At 44.3% G+C, this 21,588-nt stretch overlaps 1 long non-coding RNA gene across 2 annotated transcripts in view; it reads right to left on the bottom strand.

The window, feature by feature from the left end:
• Nucleotides 1-399: 399 nt before the first annotated feature.
• Nucleotides 400-21,588, bottom strand: part of LOC111971654 (uncharacterized) — a 75,571-nt gene continuing 54,382 nt past the window's right edge. The window contains exon 4 of one of the 2 annotated variants that reach the window (XR_011480784.1): nucleotides 400-1,038. This is a non-coding gene — a long non-coding RNA (uncharacterized lncRNA). Of the gene's footprint in view, nucleotides 1,039-6,948; nucleotides 7,156-21,588 lie in introns of those variants that run through there. The other variant, XR_002878281.2, reaches the window with a different exon arrangement.

The raw sequence follows: 21,588 nt of genomic DNA, 5'->3' as shown, positions 1-21,588 counted from the left end.
CCCGACTTCATGTGTCTCTCCTCAGGCCAGTGGTGCCTGGTCCCCCCGCTGAGGCTGGACCCAGTGACACCCCGCCTCCTCTGGACATCGAGAGGTCCGGCTTACTCGGTCCGTGAAGTCCTGGATTCGAGGCGTTGGGCGGGGCGTCTCCAGTACCTCATGGACCTGGAGGGGTACGGCCCAGAGGAGCGGTGCTGGGTTCCTGCGGTAGACCCGCACCGCGTCCCTGTGGTCGTCCCCTGAGGCCGGTGTCGTCCCGCAGTTAATATGGGCAGTCAGTAGTTAGTCAACTTACAGTAAATGGAAAATATGAACAAATACCAACATGTTTTTAATCAAGTTAAATATTTCTTTAATACACAACACAATACATTCCAACTGTGTCTGTAATGGGTAATGGTTTACATATTTACCTTCTGAAATGATGAATGTGGTGGACAGCATTCAAAGTGTAGATTTAATATATTTGTGCATGGTGCATTTGACACATATGGAGGGCATGACACCATATGCTCTGGACACAGCACATACACACAAGCACATATACTACTGCCTAATGAGCACAAAGTTATGACCCATTCTAAAACTAACAAACACCCTCGCCCTCTAAAATGGCAGCACGCAGACACGCACGCACACGGACACAAACACATGCACACACAGACTCATTAACCTCGTTCGCTCTCGACCACTCAGAGTAAAACAGAAAGAGCACTGTAACCCCCCCCCCCTCCCCCCAGACACACTACTTACACACACAGGTGGTAGTGTCTGGAGATACAACTCACCACTACAACTGTGCCTCTGTTTTCTGTTTTCTCCCTGTTGTGCTGTCTGTCTCTGCATCTTCTCTGTTGTCACTGTCTCTCTGTTTGTGCTTCTCCTTGTTCTCCTCTGCTGTCCTTCTGTCTGTGATTCTCCTTGATCTCCTCTGTTGACTTTTCTTGGGCATTTGCTTCTCTTGCATGCTCTATTTCCTCAACTTGATGATGGGCCATCATTATCTGGTTCACTGTCTGTGCTAGGTCAAGCATCATCCTAGTTGCGAATGAATAAATAGTTATTAGACAATTATAGGGAACACACATTATGAACTAATTTGCAGTTTTTAAGTGTTTCTACATGTAGACATAATTAGGATTATTGTGTCATATGTCACAAGTCCCCCCCCCCACCTTATTGTTAATTACTATTACATATTAGGGAATAGGCAGTTCATCTGTGTGTCTCTCTCTCTTTTTTCTACCTACCTCCACCGCACTCGTCCCTGAGCTGTCTCTGCTAAGCCTAGCATCCTTTCTCACTGGTGCCAGAAGACAGGGGAACACACTGCCTGTACTGAGCCCAGCAACATCCTAGTTGTGAATGAATAAACATATTTATTAGATAAATGTCACGGATTCCCCCGGTACTGCTGCTCATACCGTTCACCAGCTCCGGAAGTCTACGTCACCGGCCTTCTACGTCACCGGTCCTGCGTACGGAACCCGCACCTGCACAGTGTGCGGAGAACTGAGCCTACATGCCCACGGGTGTGCAGGACAGCCTCCTTACCTGGGAGCACACGGCACTTGTGTCGGGTCATCTTGAGATAGGCCGTACCATCGCCTGCCTGACTGAGGGCTAGGGACGTCCAGGTTAACATCTCTTCCTGCTCCATCTTCCTGCTCCAGTCTAAGACACCCAGACACCTCCCTTAAGGAAAGCTCCTTCCCCTGCCGGTTCCACAACGACCCTGGTCTCACCTCTCTGTGGACTTTGTCACAGACCTTCCCCCCTCCTAGGGGAACACCACCGTTCTTTGGAAAACCGTTCTCGACCGGTTTTCCAAAGCTTGTCGCCTCCTTCCTCTGCCTGGGCTCTCGTCGGCCATGCAAACCGCAGAGGCTCTTTTTATGCACGTCTTCTGGTCTGAGCCCGTAATACCAACATGTTTCAAGCAGACCACCATAGTCCCTGTGCCCAATAACACTAAGGTAACCTGCCTACATGACTACCGACCCGTAGCACTAGCGTCTGTAGCCATGAAATGCTTTGAAAGGCTGGTCATGGCTCACATCAACACCATCATCCCAGAAACCCTAGATCCACTCCAATTTGCATAGCGCACCAACAGATCCACAGATGATGCAATCTCTATTGCACTCCATACTGCCCTTTCCCACTTGGACAAAAGGAACACCTATGTGAGAATGCTATTCATTGACTACAGCTCAGTGTTCAACACCATAGTGCCCTCAAAGCTCATCAATAAGCTAAGGACCCTGGGACTAAACACCTCCCTCTGCAACTGGATCCTGGACTTGCTGATGGGCCGCCCCCAGTTGGTAGGGTAGGTAACAACACATCAGCCACGCTGATCCTCAACATGGGGGCCCCTCAGGGGTGCGTGCTCAGTCCCTTCCTGTACTCCCTGTTCACTCATGGCTGCACGGCCAGGCACGACTCCAACACCATCATTAAGTTAGCTGATGACACAACAGTGGTAGGCCTGATCACCGACAATAATGAGACAGCCTATAGGGAGGAGGTCAGAGACCTGGCCGTGTGGTGCCAGGACAACAACCTCTCCCTCAACCTCTCCCAAGACAAAGGAGATGATTGTGGACTACAGGAAAAGGACCGAGCACGCCCCCATTCTCATCAACGGGGCTGTAGTGGAGCAGGTTGAGAGCTTCAAGTTCCTTGGTCACCACATCACTGTCACGGATTCCCCGGTACTGCTGCTCAATCCGTTCACCAGCTCTACGTCACGGCCTTCTAGGCGTCACTGAACTGGATCATTACCACCAACCCTGGACTGTCTTGTCTCATTATGCACACCTGGTTCACATTCCCCCTGATAAGTGTGTGTATATATGTGCCCTCTGTTCCCAATTGTCCTGGTTGATTATTGTTCCATGTCCGGTCCTGTGAGTACCTGTGCTCTATTGCATCAGCGTGCGTGTTACCATGTTAGTGTGCTATTTTTATTACGGGTCTCGTCCCGTGTATTTTTATTACGGGTCTCGTACCGTGCATTCATTTACAGGTTTACAACTCGCTCTTTGTTTGGGTTACAGCCCTGTGTTGATTTCTTTTGATTTTCCCATGATGTCAAGCAAAGAGGCACTGAGTTTGAAGGTAGGCCTTGAAATACATCCACAGGTACACCTCCAATTGACTCAAATGATGTAGCTTCTAAAGCCATGACATAATTTTCTGGAATTTTCCAAGTTGTTCAAAGGCACAGTCAACTTAAAGTATGTAAACATCTGACCCACTGGAATTGTGATACAGTGAATTATAAGTGAAATAATCTGTCTGTAAACAATTGTTGGAAAAAGTATTTGTGTCATGCACAAAGTAGATGTCCTAACCGACTTGCCAAAACTATAGTTTGTTAACAAAAACTTTGTGGAGTGGTTGAAAAAAATAGTTTTAATGACAACCTAAGTGTATGTAAACTTCCGACTTCAACTATCAATGTTGCAGCGAAATCACAGATAGAACAATGAGACAGATATTTCACCTGATGTACAAATGTGAAGCATCCACTTGGAGTTTCCACTGGCCGGCAGTAGGAGAAGATTAATTTTGACCAACACATTTTCTCATCGATGAAACATTTGATCTTAATATAGTTTTCTGTTCCCAAAKCTAGAATCTGTTATGAACAGAGTGGACTAAGTTTTGTAGTTTTTACCCTTTGCAACAGTAAAAAAAAATGTTTTTTTGCATTGTTAAGGAGTGTAAAAGCAAATTGAGTTATTGCACACGCGCACTTCACAGAGTACATTTAAATTTGTACATTTAAGTCATTTAGSTGACGCTCTTATCCAGAGCGACTTACAATTTGGAAAGTTCATACATATTCATCCTGGTCCCCCCGTGGGGAATGAACCCACAACCCTGGCGTTGCAAGCGCCATGCTCTACCAACTGAGCCACACGGGACCATGAGTAGGCATACCCTTACGGAAATATGCAGATGTGTGCTAGAACACGCAAATAAGATATCGCTAGCTCGTGCTGGGCTCTGCCCACCTCTTTCCTTGTTCTGCCCKCTAGGACTCATTTGTCCCATTGGTTTAATTATAAAAAKCGGCAAAATGTTTACTCACTGGCTCACCTCAACAGTGCAATACACATACAGTAACAGTCAAAGTTTTAGACACACCTACTCATTCAAGGGTTTTTCTTTATTTTTACTATTTTCTACATTGTAGAATAAAAGTGAAGACATCAAAACCATGAAATAACACATATGGAATGATGTAGTAACCAAAAAAGTGTTAAACAAATCAAAATATATTTTATATTTGGGATTCTTCAAAGTAGCCACCCTTTGCCTTGATGACAGCTTTGCATACTCTTGGCATTCTGTTAACCAGCTTCATGAGGTAGTCACCTGGAATGCATTTCAATTAATAAGTGTGCCTTGTTAAAAGTTAATTTGTGGAATTTCTTTCCTTCGTTTGAGCCAATCAGTTGTGTTGTGACAAGGTAGAGGTGGTATACAGAATATAAACCTATTTGGTAAAAGACCCAAGTCCATATTATTGCAAGAACTGCTCAAGTAAGCAAAGAGAAACGACAGTCCATCATTACTTTAAGACATGAAGGTCAGTCAATACGGAAACTTTCAAAAACGTTTAAAGTTTCTTAAAGTCACTCGCAAAAACCATCAAGAGCTATGATGAAACTGGCTCTCATGAGGACCACCACAGGAAAGGAAGACGCAGAGTTACCTCTGGTGCAGACGATAAGTTCATTAGAGTTAACTGCACCTCAGACTGCAGCCCAAATAAATGCTTCACAGAGTTCAAGTAACAGACACATCTCAACATCAACTGTTCAGAGGAGACTGTGTGAATCAGGCCTTCATGGTCAAATTGCTGCAAAGAAACCACTACTAAAGGACACCAATAATAAGAAGAGACTTGTTTGGGCCAAGAACCACGGGCAATGGACATTAGAACGGTGGAAATATGTCCTTTGATCTAATGAGTCCAAAAGTGAGATTTTTGGTTCCAACCACTGTGTCTTTGTGAGACGAAGAGTAGATGAACGGATGATCTCTGCATGTGTGGTTTCCACCATAAAGCATGGAGGAGAAGGTGTGATGCTGTGGGGGTGCTTTGCTGGTGACACTGTCAGTGATTTATTTAGAATTCAAGGCACACTTAATCAGCATGGCTACCACAGCATTCTGCAGCAATACGCCATCCCATCTGGTTTGCGCTTAGTTGGACTATCAGTTGTTATTCAACAGGACAATGACCCAACACACCTCCAGACTGTGTAAGGGATATTTGACCAAGGAGAGTGATGGAGTGCTGCATCAGATGACCTGGCCTCCACAATCACCCGACCTCAACCCAATCGAGATGGTTTGGGATGAGTTGGAACGCAGAGTGAAGGAAAAGCAGCCAACAAGTGCTCAGCATATGTGGGAACTCCTTCAAGACTGTTGGAAAAGCATTCCAGGTGAAGCTGGTTGAGCAAATGCCAAGAGTGTGCAAAGCTGTCATCAAGGCGAAGGGTGGCTACTTTGAAAAAATGTGTTTAAATAATAAATAGTAGTAAAAATAAAGAAAAACCCTTGAATGAGTAAGTGTGGCTAAACTTTTGATTGGTACTGTACATGCCAATTTCGACCATCCGACATTTGTCAGAATTGCCAGACGGCCAATCTGCCCACAGACATCTAAAGTAAACCACACGCGCACACACGCACATTAATGTGCAGTTGCTCACAAATGCACACACATGCAAAAACATCAGTTATCTAAAGTAAACATTGATGTCTGCTGAAAAAGCCAAAATTGCTGGCAGAGCCAAACTTCTACCAGTTACATATTATTCACAGGAATTCCCCTCAGTCCTGTGTATGTGTGCATGTGTGCGTGCGTGCGCGTTTCAGAGAAAAGTTAACGTCTACCAATTCGCCCCTTGTTATAGTGGTTTCATAATTGACTCATGACCTGATTCTACTTGTTTATAAGGAACACTCTCTCTTTTAAAAAATAGGGCATTTGGCTCATCTAAGTGTATGTATGTACAGAAAAAGACATATAGAGGTAAGGGTTATGAGCTTCAAAGAGAGGAAAACACAAAGGGCTACAAAGTTTCAGCAGAACTATTTCCCCTGCTCTTACAAGACAATTTCACATTTAGCCTTCTAAAAAAGGTGTTCTCACTCCAAGGCCTTGGCCTGTGTTTTGTTTAGTGGTAACCTAGCAATGAGCTGTTTCTGCTTATTTCTCTCTCCACCACCCCACAATGTGTGTGTGTGTGTGACTCTCACACATCTGCTTTGGATTGTGGAGGGGTTCAATTCTGACTGGGAAGGGAAAGGAAAAGGGATATCTAGTCAGTTGCACAACTGAATGCATTCAACAGAAATGTGTCTTCCGCATTTAACCCAACCACTCTGAATCAAGAGAGGACTGCACCCTGATTCCAGTGATTCCGTTACAGAGAAAGAGAGGGAGGTGGGGGGAGTGAGAAAGAGAGAGAGGGGTGAGTTAGTGTGAGTGAGAGGGGGGAGAAAGGGGGAGTAAGAGAGAGAGAGAGAGATGTGACTAGGAAAGAAAGAAGGGAAGAAAGTGAATAATGAGAGAGGTGCTCGAAAGTCTGTTTGCACAGGACTTTCGAGCATCTGTTTGCACAGGACAAAAGGGGAGGGCAGAGAAGGATGAAAATAGCAAAAATACACATTTTATTGTGCTATAAAGGTTTGCAGTGTTTATTAACAAAGGTCCCATCCCTGCCTCCTGCAACGGAATTGGGTTTGGCTGTGGGAGAGTGAGAGAGAGAGTAGGGGGAGAGGAGGAGATCAGGAGAATGATGCACCCTTTGTCTTGATCTTATTCACATTCTGATTGTGCCTACTTTGTAGCTGTTGCATCTACACATGGTAGTTCAATCAAGTGCAGGCTTAACTGAACGAAAAACAAAGATGGAATGCAATATGACATTTTATTAAAAAGTTTGGGGAATGGATTCTTCTCCGAGGGAAGATAATCGGAGCCAGATCATGTGATGGCAGGTAGACCTACGCGGGGCTGCTGGCATCCAATCTCCCCCGGTGGGGGAAAGGAGTTCCAATGACAGCCTTGAGGTTATTATAGCTGGTGGTGGTAGGGAGTTTGATGGTTGTTGAAAGCTGTTGCTGAAAAACAGCAAGAACATGGGTAAACTGACATATAAATACATCCCGAGATTAACGGCCATTGGTTGAGAGAGAGGAAGGTGATAATTGCAAGAGTGAGCCCATAGGTTGAACAGCAGGCGTGAGGAATGTGCATTATTGTGCCGTGCTTATAGGCTATGCAGTAACTAAGTGAATGACAATACGCACATGGCTAATATGATAAAAGGAGAAGAAACAAGACGCTATGCTGATGATACGTTTGTATTCATTCCCACTATGCCCATAGAATCTCTGGSGAAACAAGAGGCCAAGGTGTATGTCTCATGATTAACAACTCATGGTCAAATAAAATAAAATAGTATTTGTTACATGCTTTGTAAACAACAGCTGTGGACTAACAGTGAAATGCTTATTTACAAGCCTTTCCCAACAATGCATAGAGAAATAATAGAAAAGTGAAACACGTCATAATAAAAGCAATAGATACACAATGAGTAACGATAACTTGGCTATATACAAGGTACAGAGTGGATGTGCAGGGGTACGAGGTAATTGAGGTAGATATGTATATAACTTGGAATAAAGTGACAGATAATAAACAGTAGCAGCAGCATATGTGATGAGCAAAACAAAATTGTGCAAAAAGGGTCAATGCAGATGTTCCGGGTGGCTATTTGGTTAAATATTGTATTTAACTAACTATTTAGCAGTATTATGGCTTTGGGGTGGAAGTACCTCAGGGTCCTTTTGGTTCCAGACTTAGTCTTTAAGGATTCACATGAGGCCATGTGGTAAACACATGCTATATCAAATAAAAGTTGATTTGTCACATGCACAGGATACAGAAGGTGTAAACGGTACAGTGATAGTACTTGCAAACTTGCATATAGCAATATCAAAAACAGAAAGTGTCCAGATAAAAATATTTTATATATATTTTAMCGTTATTAGATGACCCTTACCCGACACACTTGTCTAAATTGAGGTAGCTAGCTAAATAATGAACTGGCATAACCCCAACTTATACTACTACCAATACAAACATTGTCAATGCTGTAGTATGAATCTGCAGGTAGCTAAAGCTAACAAACTAGGTTCAATGTTAACTAGGTAACATTAGGCTATAACAAGCAGTAGCCCATCCCTTTTTCCTACTGATCTGTCGATAGCACCTGCTAAAATCAGGGCATCAATGTTGTTGATAAAAGTAGCAAAACTTTTGTTGTTCTCGATGGCTAACGTTATATCTTTCAAAAATGGTGCAGTAGAAAGGACTGTCAACACATACTGAATAGCTGACGTTATAGACAGAAGTTCGCTACATGGCAGACCAATCCAAAGTCATCTCTTGCCATGTCCAGCCCATTTATTATCTCAGCCAATCATGGCTAGTGAGAAGGTTCCTGACTTTTTCCATGGCTAAACCAACTAGGATCATAATTGAACAATTTATTTGTATTTATGGATGGAATACAAGTTTGTTATTATTAAGGCACATGAAAGTTCACATGTTCCAGAAGGCATTTCTGTCAAAAATACACATTTTGATAGAAAAAAATGTTTACGTTCAGATGCTGCTCCTGTGAAGTAGTGACGTGCGACATACGCCTAGTTTCGTGAAATGAGTCACATATATGATAGTTATGAAGTAAAACGGTTGCTTTGTGTATATCTTGTTTCATTTCTATTGTCATTGTCCTGGCTGGAAGACGGTTCAGTGTCCATAAGTCAATAGGGCTAACTGGCTAGCCACAAAGAATTGGTAGCTACCCACGAAAAATGTACATCTACCTTGCATAAAATTAGTTTTAGGTCATTTTTGCTGGCTAGCTAGATTATTACGATTCACATATCTAGCTGATAATTATGAAGTAAAACGTTTGCTTTGTGTATATCTTGTTTCGTCTATTGTTGCCGTTGTCCTGGCTGGAAGTAGGTTCAGTGAAACGACAGGAGAAAAGGAACAGAGAGTAGGAAAGAGGGGAGAAGAGGAAGGGAGGGAGGGAGGGAGGGAGGAGAGGAGGAGGAGGAGGAGAGAGGGTCAGCGCATGGAAAGAGAGAGGTCCATTAAAATAGTGGAGCGTCGGTCGACATCTGCAGAACAGCCCAGTAAACCCACTGAACCCTCTCCCTCTTTCTCCCTCTCCCTCCCTCTCTCTCTCTCTCCACACCTTGCTTACATGTGTCAGAGAGCTGCCAAAGCCGCCAAAGCTGTGTTTATATACGCCCATCTTCCTCTTCCTTCGCAACCCCCACCCCCATTTGTCTCATATGGCTTAGCTCCGGCTCATCACAGACATTACTGGAGAGTCTGTCTGCATTCCCCTTAACCTCTACAACAGCTGTGTTTGTGTGTGTGTGTGTGTGTGTGTGTGTGTGTGTGTGTGTGTGTGTGTGTGTGTGTGTGTGTGTGGTGTGTGTGTGTGTGTGTGTGTGTGTGTGTGTGTGTGTGTGTGTGTGTGTGTGTGTGTGTGTGTGTGTGTGTGTGTGTGTGTGTGTGTGTGTGTGTGTGCAGGGGGTTGATTTTTCTATGACAAAATCTGGTAATTTTACCCTTGTTCCCTCTAGACCTCTATAGCTACCCCAACACACACACTCTCACACACGTCTTTCATTGTCAGACTAGAGGCCAGTTGTGTTTTCCTAGTGCTCAGCAGCCCAGTGTTCCATTACCACAACAACAACCAATCACCCAGCAGTAGGTGAGGTGTGTGTATGTGGCTATAGAGGTCAACAAGGTGAGTCCAACCAGGAGTCAGTGTTGACAGTTGAGTTTTGTGGTCGCTAACCTGGGGTGTAATCATTAGTCCAAACCGTTGCAAACAGTTCCGTTTTGCAACTAAAATGAGAATGTCTATTGGATAAATTTAGGTAGCCCCCCCCCCAGTTTGCTTTCATATGTTTCTGTTTGGTTCATTGTAAATACACCCAGATAACACACACACGCTTTCCCTCTAGGCTGGTTGACCAAGCAACTCAACATCTGACAGCTTACTGCACCAGACCAAACACACAGGCAGTGGCATGGGTTAAATTGCTCTGTGACGGGTCATTTTATCCATCTCTCCAGCGTGACAGCGTAGGGTGTGGAGTAAGGGGAGAGAGATTCTCCATCAATCTTTTCATTAGATACGTGGACAAATGAGACTCTCTATGGGACAGCCCCTGCCTCTACTTCATCCATCTCACCCCTCCCTCTACTTCATCCATCTCACCCCTCCCTCTCTCCATCCTTTCATTTCATCCCCTAGAGAGCGTGAGATGAGAGATGCTTTCAATCAATAAGCTAAATGGACAATATCCCTTTTATAGGACACACAGGCGATTACCATGAAATCTCACTTATTTTTTCCCAGGAGAGCGCGCACACACACACACACACACACACCCCACACACACACACACACACACACACACACACACACACACACACCCCACAAACCCCACACACACACACACACACACACACACACACACACACACACACACACACACAGTCTTGGGCCTTTATAAGAGCTGTAATTTCCAGTAATCTATTAGCATTAATTCATTAGCTAGAGCTGCAGCAACGGTACCAAGCTGCCATGTGCTTTCCTGGAAACCTCTGTTCCCTTATCACTCTGATCCGATCTGCTGGAAAACCAACCAGGCCTGAAAAGAGAGTTTAAAGGAATATAGGGCTTTCTAAGAATTTCCCTGCTAAGTGTTACTGGATGTTGATTTGTGACTGAGAACACTGAAATCAGTTATATACAGTAAACACTCAGCCTCTTTTATTTCGCTGACCCACTCAGGTCTACACTCCCCCCCCCCCCCCCGCCCTACTCACTGCTCCCCCTGTCTCCCTTCTCCTCACCCTCATCAAAATCAATGCTACAGGACTGTTTTGATCACGTGGACTGGAATATTTCGAGCTCTCGAGTGGCGCAGCGGTCTAAGGCACTGCATGTCAGTATTAGAGGCGTTAGTATAGACCCTGGTTAGATCCCGGGCTGTATCGCAACCGGCCATGATCGGGAGTCCCATAGGGTGGCGCACAATTGGCTCAGCGTCGTCGGGTTAGGGGAGGGTTTGGCCGGGGTAGGCTGTCATTGTAAAATATGAATTTGTTCTTAACTGACTTGCCTAGTTAAATGAAGCTTAAAATATGTTCCCGAGTTGCCTCCGATAATAACATCAACAAGTACACAGACTCAGTCAGGAAATGCAGAGGATGTTATCCCAASAGTGACTATTCGCACATATCCCAACCAGAAACTGTGGATAAATGGCAACATATGCTCAAAACCGAGAGCGTGGACGACCGCGCCTGGTATCTGTGGATATGGATGAATACAAGAAGACCAGCTACAACCTCCATAAATCCAGCAAAGATACAAAAAATACAGTACAGGGACAAAATGTAATCACAATTCAAGGACTACCAACGATCATGGATTATAAAGGGAAAGCTAGCTGTGTGGCGAACACTGATGCCTCTCTCTCAGGTGAGCTAAACATTTTTAATGTTCGCTTTGAGATGAACAACATTGATCCTCCTACGAGGGCCCCTGCTGCACAAGAGGACATAAAGTTAATCTTCTGTCATCATAAAATTCTTCACCACACTATCTGTGTGGATAGACCATTTTTGATTGTCAGTGATGTGTACGCCAAGGAACTTGAAGCTTTCCACCATCTCCACTGCACCCTCATAGATGTGGATAGGGGCGTGCTCCCTCTGCTGTTTCAGAGGGAGCAATGATCATGTCACCTCTACCTTACACCCTAGACCCACTTCAATTTGCATACCGCCCCAATAGATCCACAGACGATGCAATCGCCATCACACTGCCCACTGCCCTATCCCATCTGGACAAGAGGAATACCTATGTAAGAATGCTGTTCATTGACTATAACTCAGCTTTATAGTATAACTCAGTGCTCCCTCTGCTGTCCACCATCAGCTCTTTTGTTTTCTTGACATTGAGGGAGAGGTTATTTTCCTGGCACCACTCTGCCAGGGCCCTTACCTCCTCCCTGTTGGCTGTCTCGTCTTTGTCGGTAATCAGGCCTCCTACTGTTGTGTCGTCTGAAAACTTGATGATTGAGTTGGAGGCGTGCGTAGCCACACAGTCATGGGTGAACAGGAAGTACAGGAGGGGCTGAGCACYCACCCTTGTAGGGCCCTTGTGTTGAGGATCAGTGAAGTGTAGTTGTTGTTTCACCACCTGGAGGCGGCCTGTCAGGAAGTCCAGTAGCCAGTTGCAAAGGGCGGGGTTCAGACCCGGGGCCCCAAGCTTAATTATGAGCTTGGAGGGTACTATGGTGTTAAAAGCTGAGTTATAGTCAATGAACAGCATTCTTACATAGGTATTCCTCTTGTCCAGATGGGATAGGGCAGTGGGCAGTGTGATGGCGATTGCATCGTCTGTGGATCTATTGGGGCGGTATGCAAATTGAAGTGGGTCTAGGGTGTAAGGTAGAGGTGACATGATCATTAAGTAGCCTCTCAAAGCACTTCATGATGACAGAAGTGAGTGCTATGGGACGATAGTCATTTAGTTCAGTTACCTTTGCTTTCTTGGGTACAGGAACAATGGTGGACATCTTGAAGCAATTGGGGACAGCAGACTGGGATAGGGAGAGATTGAATATGTCCATAAACACTCCAGCCAGCTGGTCTGCACATGTCCTGAGGACGCGGCTAGGGATGCTGTCTGGGCCGGCAGCCTTGCAAGGGTTAACACGCTTAAATGTCTTACTCACGTCGGCCACGGAGAACGAGAGCCCACAGTCCTTGGGAGCGGGCAGTGTTGGTGGCACTGTGCTATCCTCAAAGTGGGCAAAGGTGTTTAGCTTGTCTGGGAGCAAGACGTCGGTGTCCGCAACGTGGCTGGTTTTCCGTTTGTAATCCGTGATTGTCTGTAGACCCGGCCACATAAGTCTCATGTCTGAGCCGTTGAATTGCAACTCCACTTTGTCTCTGTACTGACGTTTTGCCTGTTTGATTGCCTTATGGAGGGAATAACTACACTGTTTGCATTCAACCATATTCCCCGCTTTCAGTTTTGCACGAATGCTGCCATCTATCCACGGTTTCTGGTTTGGGTGGGTTTTAATAGTCACAGTGGGAACAACATCCCCTATACACTTCCTGATGAACTCAGTCACTGTGTCCACGTATAAGTCAATGTTATTCTCAGAGGCTACCCGTAAAATATCCCAGTCTGCGTGATCAAAACAATCTTGAAGCATGGATTCTGATTGGTCAGACCAGCCTTGAATAGACCTTAGCACGGGTCCTTCCTGTTTGACTTTCGGCCTATAGGAAGGGAGGAGAAAAAATGGAGTCGTGATCTGATTTGCCGAATGGAGGGCGGGGGAGGGCCTTGTAAATGGATGGGTTTATTGGTGTTAAAATGCACCAGTTATGCTATTTTGTACCACCAGGCTGCTGATGTCATGCAGCTTGTTGTTTTTGTTATGCTTTTCTATAGCGACAATGACAAGTTTGGTGTCGGACAACAATATAATGTTCATGATGTCACTACATCTGTCTACAGACATGTCAATAAACGTAGTATAAACCAGCCTTTAGTCTTTAAATCTTTGGTTGTTTAGTACACTATAGTACTAACTCTGTATAGCACATGGCCTCACATGTGAATRCTTAAAAAGATGGGTGGGGCTAAGTCTTTAGAGGGTGTGAACGATGCTGAATAGGTGTAGACAAAGAAGAGCTTTCCAGTAGGTGTACCAAAACATTCAATGGCCATTTTCTCAAAAGTGGGGTTAAAAGTTTCAAAGCAGAATAACTTTCCCATTGTTCCTCAACTGTAGTGTATGATACACCAGTTTCTAGCTCGGAGTCTCTACTTTTATCCAATATAAAAAACACAATTTCAAATGTTGCTACGTAAGACTGAATCGAGCTGGTCCGTCACATATTCAATTTGTTTTGTGTAAGCCACGACCGTTCGCTAACATTAGCGAACAGTCTGAGAAGGTAGTGTGCGGCGAATGTAAGTGTCTGTTTCGGGTCTAAACTGCCCCTACAAATAATAATGTGGTCATGTAGGCTATATTACTTGTAGTAGAAGCAGCAAAGTAATTAGCAGTTTGATTGTTGCCACAGACAATACCACAGTAATCCTCAAAAAAAGTAGCTGTTTGACTTTTCACCGTAACATTTTGGAACGTTCATTCAAATCGTTCAACTGTAAATGTAACTAAGTAAAATGTTTGCCGCAAACAGAACCCTTGCTGAACTCACCTCTGGTATGGCAACTGCACCGCCCTCAACCGCAAGGCTCTACAGAGGGTGATGCAGAATACACCACTGAGGTTGAGCTCCCTGCCCTCCAGGACATCTACACCAAGCTGTGTCTGAGGAAGGCACGGAAGTTCGTCAAGGAAATCAACGAAATGTTCACTCTGTTACCATCTGGGAAACAGTACCGAAGCATCGGGTCTCGGGCCAACAGGCTCTGAGACAGCTTCTACCACCAGGAAATCAAACTGCTGAACAGCTAACCCCTGACTCTCCACACATCCATCCCTTATACACAAGCACACACACACAGACACACAGAAACACACACACACACACAGTCAACATTGCTGTTCTATTTATTTACTATTACTACATAATATACAACAGTCCAAACAAGACACTATCTATTTTCCACTATATGTATAAACATTTGACATAACACACTCATAATATACTTTATATCCTATTGTGTACATACCAATAATATTACTATGCAAACTATCTTCTTACTTACTTATTATTTTACTTTTGATTATTATTGTTATTGATGTTGTACTGCACTGTTGAGGGAGCTCGCAAGTAAGCATTTCACTGTACCTTTTGTACCTGCTGTAAACTATGTACTTGACAAATACAATTTGATTTGTCTAGTCTCCTGTATTAGCACTGTCTCCTATGTTCCTCTTTCAGCACTAGTTTAGAGGTGCCTGTGTGTGTGTTTGTGTGTGTGCGTGTCTGTAGTTGTAGTGTGTGAGTGCCTGCATATGTGTGTGCGCACGTGTGTACATATGTCTGTGTGTGTGTGCGCATGTGTGTACATATGTCTGTGTGTGCGCACGTATGTACATATGTCTGTGTGTGTGCGCATGCGTCCATGTAATAATAATAAATTGCATTTGTAGAGCACTTTTCATTTCGAAACATAAATCACAAAGCTCTTTATATTGAGCGCAACCATTAAAAGAAAAAAGCTAAAAGGCTAAAAAAAACATTAGGCGAGAAACTTGAAGATAGCTAGCGGCCTACAACTATACAAGATACACTAAATAATAGAGGAGGCGACAAGGACAAAACACTAGACCTTGAAAGTAACGTATCATTTAAAAGAAATAATAATAATTTAACTAGGCAAGTCAGTTAATTAAGAACACATTTTTATTTACAATGACAGCCTACCAGGGAACAGTGGGTTAACTGATGAAGACAGCTTGTCTGTCAAAACGTTGGACATTACATTTTTGCATCTGAGCTCCTAGAGTGTGCGGCTATCCCGCCACCCGGGAGGCCTCAAACTGTTGGATTTTGACTTTCATTCTGAATTGGATGGGTAGCCAGTGGAGAGAGGCTAGAATGGGGATGATATGGGCAGATCTCCAGGTTCCTGCAGCCTGTGGATGCTTTTTGAGGGGAGACCACCAAGTAGGGCATTGCAGTAATTGAGTCGGAAGGTGACGAGGGAGTTGACCAGCTTTCCCAGATCAGGTTTGGAGAGAATTGCCTGCCTGCGTGCATATGTGTGTGTTCGCGCCACGTCTCTGTGTCTGCATGTTAGACTGGCACCCGCGGCCCGAGCAGCTGTCTGTCTGTGCCGTGGTTCCATGTCACCCCCCCAAAGCTAACAGGGTTTACCAAAGGGCCTAGGAGAGGTTAGAGGGACTACAGGGGTTAAAGATGGTTAAGAGAGGGGCTTAAGCACCTGGAGAGTAAAGGACAGACAGTCTCACAGGACATAATAGGGGTGTTTTAGGCTTTGATCATTTATAATTCTGGTTATAAGAGTGGTGTCAACAGCTGGCGTAGAGAGAGAGGGCAGATATGGAAGAGGTGGGTCACTGACGCTAGAGTCTATGAGGAAACAGGAGGGGTGAAGGTAGAGAGGTGGGAGAGGAGAGGTTAGGGAAACCCCCTCACTGACAGGGGTGTGTGAGTGCGTCAGCCTGAACTTCACAGCTCATTGCTAGAGTCTGGCCCGGCAGCCAAGTTCAGAACAGTTCAACACCACACATTTCTCACATACTCTCGCAGGGGTTCATCCACGCTTCCATGGTCAAATATCTTGCACATGTTTATATATATTTTTTATCATGGGTTCAGCCACCTTATTGTCTATTTCTCTCATTGGTTCATCCACCTTACTGTCTATTTCTCTCATTGGTTGATCCACCTTATTGTCTATTTCTCTCATGGGTTCATCCACCTTATTGTCTATTTCTCTCATGGTTTTGGTATTTTATTAGGATCCCCATTAGCTGTTGAGAAAGCAGCAGCTACTCTTCCTGGGGTCCACACAAAACATGAAACATGATATAATACAGAACATTAATAGACAAGAACAGGTCAAGACAAGAACTACATACATTTAAAAATGGCACACATAGCCTACATATCAATACACACTCACAAAATATATAGGTCAAATAGGGGAGAGGCGTTGTGCTGTGAGGTGTTTCTTTATCTGTTTTTTTAAACCAGGTCTGCTGTTCATTTGAGCAATATGAGATGGAAGGGAGTTCCATGCAATCATGGCTCTATATAATACTGTATGCTTTCTTGAATTTGTTAAGGATTTCGGGACTGTGTATGTGTCTGAGCTGTGTGTAAGTTCACTATGCAAACAATTTGGAATTTTCAACACATTAATGTTTCTTATAAAAATAATAAGTGATGCAGTCAGTCTCTCCTCAACTCTTAGCGAAGAGAGACTGGCATGCACAGTATTTATATTAGCACTCTGATTACAAGACCAAGACGTGCCGCTCTGTTCTTGGCCAGCTGCAGCTTAACTAGGTCTTTCCTTGCAGCACTTGACCACGACTGGACAATAATCAAGATAAGACAACACTAGAGCCAGGAGTTGCTTTTTGGAGTGTGGTGTCTTTATTAGGGACCTCTCTGCATTTTTACAGCCATTGAATCTATATGTTTTGACCATGACAGTTTACAATCAAAGGTAAAACCAAATAATTTTGTTTCCTCAACTTGTTCAACAGCCACACCATTCATTACCAGATTTCTCTGAGGTCTAGAGCATAGGGACTTATTTGTAGCYAATACAATGCTCTTAGTTTTAGAGATGTTCAGGACCAGTTTATTACTGGCCACCTGTTCCAAATCAGACAGCAACTCTTTGTTAAGGGTTTCAGTGACTTTATTAACTGTGGTTGCTGATGCATATATGGTTGAATCATAAGCTTACATGGACACACAGGCTTTGTTCAATACCAGAGGCAGGTCCTTGGTAAAAAAATAAATAGAGGGCCTAGAGAGCTGCCCTGCGGTACACCACATCCTACATGTTTGACATTAGAGAAGCTTCCATTAAAGAAAACCTTTTGAGTTCTATTAGATAGATAGCTCTGAATCTACAATATGGCAAAGGTTGAAAATCCATTCATCCAGCTTTTTGTCTCATACAAGTCTTCCATGTAGCAAGAGTTAGAAAGATCCATCAATCTGTTTTCTTGCTTTCAGAAAACAGACACTACAGAAAGCATCCATTAAGTTTTCACTCTGTTTTCTGTCCTTCTTGTCCATAGCTGGAGTGTTTACAGATATATTCAATCTCTCCCTAATCCAGTCTGCTGTCCCCACTTGCTTCAGTCTGATGTCCAACATTGTTCCTGTACCCAAGAAAGCTAAGGTAACTGAACTAAATGACTATCGACCTGTAGCACTCACTTCTGTTATTATGAAGTGATTTGAGATGCTAGATAAAGATATACAAAAGTATGTGGACACCCCTTGAAATTAGTGGATTTGGCAATTTCAACCACACCCATTGCTGACACTTGTATAAAAATGATCACAGAGCCAGTGACTTTCAATGTGGCACTGTCATAGGATGTTAGTTCYTCAAATTTATGCCCTGCTAGAGCTAGAGTGAACTGTAAGCGCTGTTATTGTGAAAGGGAAACATCTAGGAGCAACAACGGCTCAGCCTCAAAGTGGTAGGCCACACAAGCTCACAGAAAGGGACTGCCAAGTGCTGAAGCGCGTAGTGCGTAAATATTGTCTGTCCTCGGTTGCAACACTCACAACCGAGTTCCAAACTGCCTCTAGAAGCGACATCAGCACAGGAACTGTTCGTTGAGAGCTTCATGAAATGGGTTACCATGGCCAAGCAGTTGTGGAGTTGTGTAAAGCTCGCCGCCATTGGACACTGGAGCCGTGGAAACGCGTTATCTGGAGTGATGAATCGAGCTTCACTCTCTGGCAGTCTGACGGACAAATCTGGGTTTGGCGGCTGCCAGGAAAACGCTACCTACCCCAAATGCATAGTGTCAACTGTATAGTTTGGTGGAGGAGGAATAATGGTCTGGGACTGTTTTTCATGGTTCGAACTAGGCCCCTAAGTTCCATTAAAGGGAAATCTTAACGCTGACATTCTAGACGATTCTGCGCATCCAACTGTGTGCAACAATTTGGGGAAGGCCCTTTCCTGTTTCAGCATGACAATGCCCCCTGCACAAAGCGAGGTCCATACAGAAACGGTTTGTTGAGATTGGTGTGGAAGAACTTGACTGACCTGCACAGAGCCCTGACATCAACCCCATCAAATACCTTTGGGATGAATTGGAACATCGACTGTGAGCCAGGCCAAATCGCCCAACATCAGTGCCAGACCTCACTAATGCTRGTTTGGCTGAATGGAAGCACGTCCCCGTAGCGATATTCCAACATCTAGTGGAAAGCTTTCCCAGAAGAGCAGCGAACGGCCCATGATTTTGGAATGAGATGTTCGACGAGCAGGTGTCCACATACTCTTGTTCATGTAGTGTACCACCTTTACCTTACCCGACACCCTAGACCCACTAAAACTTCCATACTATCCCCAACAGATCCATGGATGACGCAATCGGCAACGCACTGCACACTGCCCTATCCCATCTGGACAAGAGGAATACCTACAGTGCAGGTCTTATATACAGTACTGTAGGTGATTCATCTCACAATCACATCCTTCTCCATATGTGCTATAGTGTGTATGTAACTGCGTTCACAGGTTCATGTACAGTCCATTCGGAAAGTATTCAGACCCGTTTGCTTACAGCCTTATTCTAAAATGGATTAAATCGTTTTTTCCCCTCATCAATCTACACACAATACCTCATAATGGCAAAGCAAAAATTGTTTTTTAGAAATGTTCGCAAATGTATTCAAAATAAAAAAATGAAATATCACATTTACATAAGTATTCAGATAATTTCCTCAGTACTTTGATGAGGCACCTTTGGCAGCGATTACAGCCTCAAGTCTTCTTGAGTATGACGCTACAAGCTTGGCACACCTGTATTTGGGGAGTTTCTCCCATTCTTCTCTGCAGATCCTCTCAAGCTCTGTCAGGTTGGATGGGGAGCGTCGCTGCACAGCTATTTTCAGGTCTCTCCAGAGATGTTTGATCGGGTTCAAGTCCGGGCTCTGGCTGGGCCACTCAAYAACATTCAGAGACTTGTCCCGAAGCCACTCCTGTGTTGTCTTGGCTTTGTGCTTAGGGTCGTTGTCCTGTTGGAAGGTTAAACTTCGCCCCAGTCTGAGGTCCTGAGCGCTGTGGAGCAGGTTTTCATCAAGGATCTCTCTGTACTTTGCTCCGTTCATCTTTCCCTCGATCCTGACTAGTCTCCCAGTCCCTGCCACTGAAAAACATCTCCATAGCATGATGTTGCCACCACTATGCTTCACCGTTTCCTCCGGATGTGTTGCTTGGCATTCAGGCCAAAGAGTTCAATCTTGGTTTCATCAGACCAGAGAATCTTGTTTGCCATGGTTTGAGAGTCTTTAGGTGCCATTTGGCAAACTGCCGTCTGGCTGCCGTCTGGCCACTCTACCAAAAAGGCCTGATTGGTGGAGTGCTGCAGAGATGGTTGTRCTTCTGGAAGGTTCTCCCATCTCCACAGAAGAATTCTGGAGCTCTGTCAGTGACCATAGGGTTCTTGGTCACCTCCCTGACCAAGGCCCTTCTCCCCCGATTGCTTAGTTTGGCCGGGRGGCCAGCTCTAGGAAGAGTCTTGGTGGTTCCAAATTTCTTTCAACTAAGAATGATGGAGACCACTMTGTTCTTGGGGGATCTTCAATGTTGCAGAATTTTTTTCAGATCTGTGCCTCGACACAATCCTGTTTCTGAGCTTTACAGACAATTCCTTCCACCTCATGGCTTGGTTTATGCTCTGGCATGTACTGTCAACTGTGGGACCTTATATAGACAGGTGTGTGCCTTCCAATTAATGTCCAATCAATTGAATCTAGCACAGATGGACACCAATCAAGTTGTAGAAAAATCTCAAGGATGATCAATGGAAACAGGATGCACCTGAGCTCAATTTTGAGTCTCATAGCAAAGGGTCTGAATACTTATGTAAATAAGGTATTTTTCCCCCCCCCCACTTTGTCAGTATGAGGTATTGTGTGTAGATTGATGTGGATTTTTTTTACTAAATCCATTTTAGAATAAGGCTGCAACATAACAAAATGTGGAAAAACTCAAGGGGTCTGAATACTTTCCAAATGCACTGTATGTTCATCGACTACAGGTCAGCCTTTAACACCATAGTGCCCTCAAAGCTCATCACTAAGCTTGGGGCCCTGGGTCTGAAACCTGCAACCGCAGGGCTCTCCAGAGGGTGGTGTGTTCAGCCCAATGCACCCGGTGTCACAGGAAGGCCCAGAAGATCATCAAGGACCTCAGCCACCCAAGCCACAGCCTGTTCAGCCCGATACCATCTAGAAGGCAGAGACAGTACAGGTGCATCAAAGCTGGGCCCAAGAGACTGAAAAACAGCTTCCATCTCCAGGCCATAAGACTATTAAATAGTCACTACTAGTAGGCCTCCACACAGTATCCTACTCTGAAATGTAGTCACTGTTACTACTCGGCTAACACCAGGTATTAAACCCTGCACATTAGAGACTGCTGCCCGATGTACGTCGTCATTGAACACTGGTCACTTTAATAATGTTTACGCACTGTTTTACACACTTCATATGTATATACTGTATTCTGGGCAAGGCTCATCATATATAAGTACTACTGTACAGACCTTTTCTATTCGTAAACTGTCCATAATGTCTATACTCACCATCATATACAGTACTAGTCAACATTTTGGACACACCTACTCATTCAAGGGTTTTTCTTTATTTTTACTATTTTCTACATTGTAGAATAATAGTGAAGACATCAAAACTATGAAATAACACAT

The sequence above is a fragment of the Salvelinus sp. IW2-2015 genome, linkage group LG13 (genome assembly GCF_002910315.2).
Source record: "Salvelinus sp. IW2-2015 linkage group LG13, ASM291031v2, whole genome shotgun sequence".
NCBI lineage: Eukaryota > Metazoa > Chordata > Actinopteri > Salmoniformes > Salmonidae > Salvelinus > Salvelinus sp. IW2-2015.
The sequence above is the reverse complement of the archived record's forward strand: the minus strand, read 5'-3'. Positions and strand labels throughout refer to the sequence as shown.